Source organism: Accipiter gentilis, chromosome 6, assembly GCF_929443795.1.
Source record: "Accipiter gentilis chromosome 6, bAccGen1.1, whole genome shotgun sequence".
NCBI classification, from domain to species: domain Eukaryota; kingdom Metazoa; phylum Chordata; class Aves; order Accipitriformes; family Accipitridae; genus Astur; species Astur gentilis.
In genome coordinates, this window is record NC_064885.1 from 3,112,805 (window position 1) to 3,121,192 (window position 8,388).

Genomic DNA, 8,388 nt, shown 5'->3' on the forward strand with positions numbered 1-8,388 from the left:
TTCCCCCCACCCCCCACCCCCGCCCGCTTGCCCGGCCCGCTCCACCTCCAGCGCCTCACGCCCCGGGGCTCCCGCCGCCTTGCCCGGGGAGGGAGAAGCGGCTGGAACGCCGGGGATGTGGGGATGACAGGGGAGAGATAGGAGGGAAGGGGGAGGGAATCACCCGCCTGCGCGAAAGCCCGAAAAAACGAACGCGGGGCGGAGGGGAGAGAGACCGAGGTAGCGGAGAGCTGTGGGGGTACAGAGTTATAACGAGGGGGTGAGAGGAAATATGGGGGAGGAGGGTGAGGGGTGCGAGGGGAATTCCTGCTGGCAGCGACAGGGAGGGAGAAGCGAGGGGGTGCGGTAGGGCAGGGCTGTGACTTTTGGCGGGATCGCAGCCCAGCCTTCAGGTGACCGCCATGGTCAGGTACGGTGCCTTCCCCATCAATCCCAGTGTGGGGTTTGGGGGCTCTGGGGGGCTTTATTTGTACGGGGAGAGCAGGCTGAGCACCCCCAGCAGCTGGCCTCAAGGCGGGGGGGGGGGGGGGCTTGAGTGTCCCCCCCTCACACACTGAGCTCCAGGGCCGGCATAGCCCCAGGCCTCTCTTATGAGTGGAAATGGTGGTATTTACAGCTTCACTTGTGGTAACATACAGCTAATATTGGGCCTTTTATGGCTTTCAGGTGTGTTGGTCGCCCAAGGTGAGCATTACTTGGGAGCCTGGAGTTTGAGGGTGTTTGCTAACCTTACCTGAAGTGCACCTGCCTCGTCTGGTGTTCCTCGTTGGCTACTGTGTGGTAAAAACACCCTTTTCCCTGGGTAAATTAGCCCTGTGGCCCCTGGTGGAAGTGGCGCTATATTTTATCAATATCTCATTATCTTTATCAAGCTGTTCAAGGCATATTTTTCTTCCTAATTTGCTTTGCATGTGGGTCTTGCACACACCACTAGGAACATATTGGATAGTTCTTGGACACAGATGGTAGATTTTTAGGCAGAGGCAATTAGGATCGTTTGGTCTAAAACAGGCTCATACTGTGTGTAGCCAGTGATTAGCCACCTCTGTGCAACACAGGCAAGGACTCTTGAGATAACTGCTTGGTATAGGCTTTGATACCGCACTAAGTTAATATCACTCAAGTTTGACTACTCTAGTGAGGTCTCAAACAAAACTTTTATTCAGAGTGAAATATTTTGCATTTTTCAAACTTTTTATCGTATGCGTGGATAGAAAAACCCCAAGCCCTAGATGCACTAACGATACTAGGAAATATATCTTCTTCTGTCAAGTCTTATTTTGGTTTTCTTGGCTAATGTAGGACTGCTACTGTAACTTACTGTTCTTTTTTTATTTAAAAAATTATAAGAGGCAGAGCTTCTGCTGTTTCACTTTGGGGACTGTTTTTAATAATCCTAAATTGTTGCTATTCCTCCCTCCCCCTGTTTTGTGAGAGGACATTATTCTTTGTCCTTTACTTGCAGAAAGAAATGTTATGGGGTGGGAAGAAAGGAATGTGACATAAACAGACCATGGAAGATTGCTTTGTCTTCTTTTTCCTTGTGCTTTTGCCTATTGGTGGCTTCAGGTTTTTCTTTTGTTTTCTGAGATGGTGTGGATTTTTTTTCAGTTGAGGAAAGGCAGCTGGTTTCTATTGGCAATTAGCCCCCCAAGAGACAGAGGCTATTTACCTCAGTTACTTTCTAGAGAGCTAGCTTGGAAAGGTTAGAGGCCTATTAGGAAGGGGCAGGTAAGGTAGCCTTCCCGTGTGTGAAGGAAAAAGTATTGATAATATGTAGAAAATGGTAATTTTTGAACTTACAATGTTCTTTATTTTACTTTAAAATAAAGTATCTGATAAGATTTCTGAAAGTAACGGCTGAGGTAAACAAAATTTTCAAGGTAGTGCTGTGGCAGTGGACTTTTTCAAGACATAATAACTTATCAAGAAGATAAATTAGCTAGACTACGCCTTTTACTATCTTGTAATTTTTTTTGTAGACAAAACTAGTGTGCATAGTCAAGGAGAAGAAATAAACATATCTATGAAAGAAGGACATAGTATAAATCCTTTCTGGAGTATATTATATTATGTATTCAGTCTGTAATTCATCTTGGTAAAGCCTGAGGAATAATCTTTATGGCAAAAATGATTTAATTTCTAGGTAGAAATAAAATTTAGATAGAGTAGCATTTGTTGTTTATTGGTACTGTATGGCTTGATATATTTATGTGTTGAACAACTTAGTGATCTTCTATTGTAGATACATGTTTTGTTCTTAAAGGCATTATTAGAGAGTTGGTGGAGTCCTCAATTCACTGTATGTGTGTTTAATGTTGAGATAGTAGGTAACTATTCAAAGTAACAGTAGCAAAACAAACTTAGAAAAGTTTGTTTTATTAAATAATTGGCGAGTTCTCTGAATGCTTTTAAACTTAAGAGGTATCCTGTTTGCCGAATGGATTTTTTTTCCTTAAGCTGTATTGGAAACTTATTAGCAAAATGGCTCTATTCAGAGATGTGCTGTTCACATCCGTAAATTATTTTAATGCAATTGCTCATTAGTAGTTGCAGATGTTAGAAAATCTTCCTGACTCCAGTACTTGTTGGCAGAGGTTCTGATGGATATTCTTGTCTTTGTTGGTATCTTTCTCTTTTCTTTTGTCTTTTTTATATGGGGAAACATTTAAAGGACACTTATAAATACTGTCTGTGTCTGAAAGCAAAATGGTAATGTATGTTGTTTGGGCAAAAGCATTCAGTCAGTCCATCTTCTGTAATCTTAGCTTTTGAAGATGCATCTGGGTATCTGAACAACTCACATGTAAAGCGTATGGAGTGCAATGGCTCTGTACATCTGTGTATCATTGTAGTGGATGGGGATGCAGACAAGCCTAATAATGGGTAAATGTATAAAGAAAATCTAATCATAGTCTTCTATTATAAAAACTGGCCCTAGAGATCAAACAACCTCTTGGTTGTCAAAATTCCTTCTGTTGAAGAAGTTCATGTAGAAGGGCTTCTACATCTGCAGAGAAAGATGGTTGTGTAATTTCAGTAGAAAGTGGTTGGAGCCTGATGTTGTTCTGCACCACAAAAAGACTCAGAACCCTTAAAAAAAAAATAAAATCCCAGCCAGACATCAGTGCCAAGTTACTATTTCTGAACAACAGTGAATTGCTGAAGTTCACCTCTGTTAGAGGAGGTTGTACGTGTCAGCTTTTCCAAACCTGTATGTGAAACCATGGATAAATGACTGACAAGTCAATTTGGTCTGCAAATTACTGCACTAAGCAGCAGTGTTGTTTTTGTCTCTCAATTTTTGAGCCTGTGGTTGAGCTGCAAACCGAAAAGGATTTTTTTGGGGTGTTTTTTTCAGTTATGCGTGCAGATTTATATTTCAGCCAAATTAGGAGCTGTACATTTGTCTTCTATGTGAGAAGCAGCAGGCTTGCCTCTTTTACTGCTGAATTTTTTTTCACTGGTGTGTTCGTAGGTCAGGTTAAGTCTACGGCAGTTTCACCGGAGTAATTTTTAACTGAAATTAATTAGTGTTCACATAACAAGCATTTTTGGTGGCCAGGTATCGATGCTGATTTTTGTCAAAAGGTGGTGATTAGTGTTTGAGTCCTTTCATTGACCCAGTGAGGAACCCAGATGGGATGCCTGCCGATGCTCTGCCTTTTATATGCCTATCTCAATTTTGTAAATGTGGTGTAATAGTGTAATTACTGCAATTATTATATTGGTTCTGAGTCAAAAGAATAAACAGTGCTATATAGTTTGAGATGTATAAGTGAAAAGTAGTAAATAAATAAATACTGTGTCTGTTTTGGAGGAATATAGTTCTAGAAAGCCTGGATGAAAGAGATCAAATGTGTTTCATATGCTGCCAGTGCAAGACTATTGTTTGCATGTTTTCATTAAAGGTAAGGTACTTGTCAAAAAGCAAAAATGTGTTATGAAATTTATGTCTTGACATAGATGAAGTTCAGTATGAATGTAGTTGAAGATTCAAGCTAACTCATCAATGGAATATTTGGATTTGGATCGTGGTCTAGCATAGTTTAGGCTTTTCAGATTAGACTGGTGGTTCTTGTTTTGTCATGGTTTAAATATGAGCTTGTATATGTGAACAGTTTTGTTGTTTTTTTTTTTTAATTACTATAGCTGGACATACTTAGTGGAGAAAAAAGGTTCTAAGAAAACAATAAAAAACCTGCTGAATTTTCCTGCAATGTGCTTATTTTGAAGTGGGAAGGAAGTGAACTGACATGGATAACATATGAACCTACTATATCTCCTTGATGTGGATATTAAAGGAACCTTGAAAATGGTTTATGGGGAAGTTGTTGGAGGCTTCTAATTTTAAATTCTTAACAGGAAATCATTAAACTGTAGAGGAGCCAACATAACAGACTGTTGCTCTAAAACAAGAGCTAAATGCAGAGCATTCACATGAACTTGTCAGATCTTTTTTTAATGCTGGTGGGTTTTTTCTTTCATGTTTACTGCAACCCAGATAAATACATTTTCATTTCTGTATTCTTCATGTACATCAGTTCAGCAGTCATATAGTGGATGAAATGTTAAAGCAATGCCATTATGGTCATACCTCAGGGAGTACAAAGAAACTGAGATTATACTCCATTAGACCCAGAGGGTGTTAACTCCTTGCATGGTCAGGTCCTGCACTCCTTCATTGGCTAGGGAAAAACCTTTAAAAATGTGGATACTGTTTAATTTTATTTTCTTCTTTACATGACATTCTCATGCTTTATCTGAGAGTATTGCTGAGATGACCGACACATTTCACATAAGCTATGCAAGAGCCCTAAGAGGTGTAATAACTTTTGGTCACTACCAGCTTGGCTTGTTGAAGCTTTCTCAGGGGCTTGGAGGAAGGAGGAGGATTATTATGTGGCTGTAAGCACCAAGACATGAAGGTTGGTCACCAGACTCGGCCAAGGTGCTTTACAAATGAAGACGACTTTAAGAACATAGATTTGCCAAAGCCAGATGGGCAGTGCTGTTTCCTGCTGTTCTGTGATTAATAACTTTGTGCCCAGGTTATGAGCTTTTTATGTGTCTGAGCTATTGATAACTTTGTATTTTTCATCTATCAGACAAAATTAATCGTGGCTTTTACAAAATATAACTTTGTGTAACTTTACTTAAAGCATGCTATAGAAAAGAGAGGGGCAGGATGCTGTCCACCCAGCACTGGCTTGTGATGTGGAATTACAATGAACGGACACATCTTGGTTCTTTTTATTGTCTGATGCAGCTGAGGGAAAGGAGTACTGCTGTGAAAAATGTTAGTGTCTGTGTAAGCCGCCTTCCCTGCTACTCCTGCTGAGAAGGTAGACTTGTTTATTCACTTGGTTGAGTGTAGACCTAAAAAATGTTTTAATTTCAGATTCACAGGGGTGTCAATGTAGTGCATTGGTGCACAAGGTTTTCTTCTGTCTCTGCCACAATGTACCTCTCCTTTTTGCAGTATCTGAGCTCCAGGCACCTGACCTTGTGCATCTTGTTCCCCTTTGTATGTTTCTTTTTCTTCTTTTTGCTTTTCAGTCTTTGAACCTGTGGACAGGTAATCCTCAAAGATACCCTAGTGAGATCGCTGATGGTTATATCTGACAGACCGTGTGATGCGTTAGCAAACATTAGAAAGTAAAATAATTCATGGAAGTCATGACGCTTTTCTTCTGGTGTCAGCTAACCTAACAGATTCATCTGGGTTTACACTACAGCTGCTTAATCTATTTTGGCTAAAGATGGGGTCATTCTTTATTCAAAATGTAACTAATTTAATTGGGCTTAAGCCTATTTGAGAAATTTTTTTAAACTACAGTTAAAAGAAAAATGAAAAACTTTTCATCTGCAAAAGGAATTGTGGCCTTTAATTTTGAGAAATTATTTGAATTAGTTCAACCAGACCGAGCAATAACAATGCCTGTACAGCCACTCCAAAATGGATTTTTTTCAACAACTGTTAGCCAGAATGAGAATAAGGTATCATCAAGGTCAAGTAAATATCTCATTGTATTTGCTTTAGAAACATTGTACATTAAATGATTGTATCTCTTCTTATAGAAAAAAAGCTTTTAATTTTGACGAGCCACTTAACTGAATTTCTGTCTCTGAAATAGCTGGGGGACCACGGGAAGTTTCTGCTTAGCATTTGGTTCCATTAAGTATAAAACCAAGAAAAGCACTCCCCATATTTATATACGCAAGAGAGGTGCGTGGAAAAAAATGCTACATTGCCCTGCAATTATTGCCTATTACTTAGGTCCTGGAGTGTGGAAACTGCTGTGGTACTCCTCATCAAACTTCATCTTTATTAAAAGTTTTTCTCCCCGCATCTTCAACTTGTATATACATGTTCCTATTTCAGCAAGCATCTGGTTTAGTTGAGTCAAAGTTTCAGGAAAAAATTAGGAAATACGGTTTTAGTTGCTGGAGGATCTGCTGGTTGTGTGCCCTGTAAATCTTGAAGCACTTTTGTTTTCCAACAGCGGTTTTGAGAATGTAGTTGTTGCATGCGAAAACATCTTTAATGTATTTAATTAAATTTGTGAGTGTAGGTATGATTTTTATATGGTGCTATTGTCTTGATTGTAAAAGTATTGACAGAAATGAGGCACTTTATTCCACTTGAAAAGGCAAAAGTAATACTTGGACATAAAAAGGAGCGGCAGAAATACCTTGGCTTTTGAAGAGGAGTTTCTTCCATCATAACTATTTCTCCCCCCCTCACCCCCCCCCTCCTTTGTTTCCTTAACTTTCTTACAAATGCCAGACTACCTAGAATATGTTTACATAAAGCACAGGGTTAGGGGTCCATCAGTTTGGTTCTGTTCCCGGAGTAGCCTATGATTTTCCACACTAAATTGTTCAGGAAAGCATTACCTACATTGAATGGTACTAATCCTTGCATAACAGCATCTCTGGCTCCATTTATTCAGCTATGAAACAGGGACATTGTACTTTTTGGAAGTAATAGACTTTAGTTGTCTCTGTGAGGACATATGTCTGACAATATTAATTTGTTATTTTTTTGTCAATAGTTTCGAGTCGGTTTCCTTGTGTTCTGGCTACTTTGTATTAAAAAGTAATTGAAAAAAATCTATTCACCCCCTTTTATGTGTGCTGTGACGTGGATGGCAGTGGATCTGCTGCAGGCCTGGCAGTTGGCATGCTGAGCTTTGTATGTTACTTTTAAAAGGGAAAGAGGGGTACGATCGTATAAAGTTCAAATTGGTCTTTGTCTCCTTTGTGCACCTTTAAAGTATACATGTCATCTTGTATGTGGCAAATGCACTTGTATATAATGCTCCGTTATGAAACTTAACGGACAGATTTTTAAAGCAGGATTTCTCAACTCTCTACTTGGCCGATGATCTGATGATTGATCTGATGGCATAAACACCTGTAAAATAGGAAGGGATAGTTATTTTACTGGATTAGTGTGGATTAATTCATTAATGTTTGTAACAGGTCTTCAAATCCCTAGGTGCTCTAGAAATCCAAAGCTTTGTTGATGTATTTCTTATTTTTTTAAGTACTGTTGACTTTAATGTGGTTAATGGAAGGAAATCCAAAGTACTTGCAGTACTTAAGCCAAACAATTATCTCCGTTTTACTGACAGTGGAAGTACTTTTGCAGAATTCGGTAATGGTTTTAGCTGTTTTAAGCTTGCAGCGGGAAGGGGCTCTGGGAGTTGAAAGTGGTAGTAGACGGCGAATAAAACAATGTCTAGAATTTCAGCTATAAAACCGAAATGCACAAACCCCTCCGCTACGAAGGGAACACCTTAGTCACAAGTGCAGCAGCATGTCCCGTGGGGGGGGGGGAACAACGGGTAATTCCAGGGAAATCACCGGTGGGAATCCTTATTGTCCAAGCGGGAAAGTGGGGCTTTCCGTCCAGGAGCAGGGAAAGGGGGGGGGGGGGGGGGGCTTGAGTAACTGGGATTCCTGGAGTGAGTAGCTTGCTGGGATCCCTGGAGTGGCAAAAGCTTGCTGGGATCCCTGGAGTGGCAAAAGCTTGCTGGGATCCCTGGAGAAACGCGGGGAGGAGTCCCGCGGTTCGGGTTAGTAGCTGGTGCCCTACTCGGAGCTAGCAAAGCCTGCGGGCAGCCTTAAGTAGAGCCGCCCCCCTCCGCCCGGGCTCGGCTCCCTTCGCCGGAGCTGCCTGCGTGCCCCCGCCGCCGGCGGTAGGGGGCGCCGTAGTGCCCGCTGCCGCGCCCGGCCGGCCGCCCCTTCCGCCGCGGCGAGGTGGGCGGAGGGGAGGGAAAGGGGGGCCGGCTCCCGGCGAAGGAGGGAAGAAGGAGGGAGGCGGGCGGGGACGCGGCAGGGGGCGCTGCGGCGCGGTACGCCGAGCGCCCGCCGTTCCGC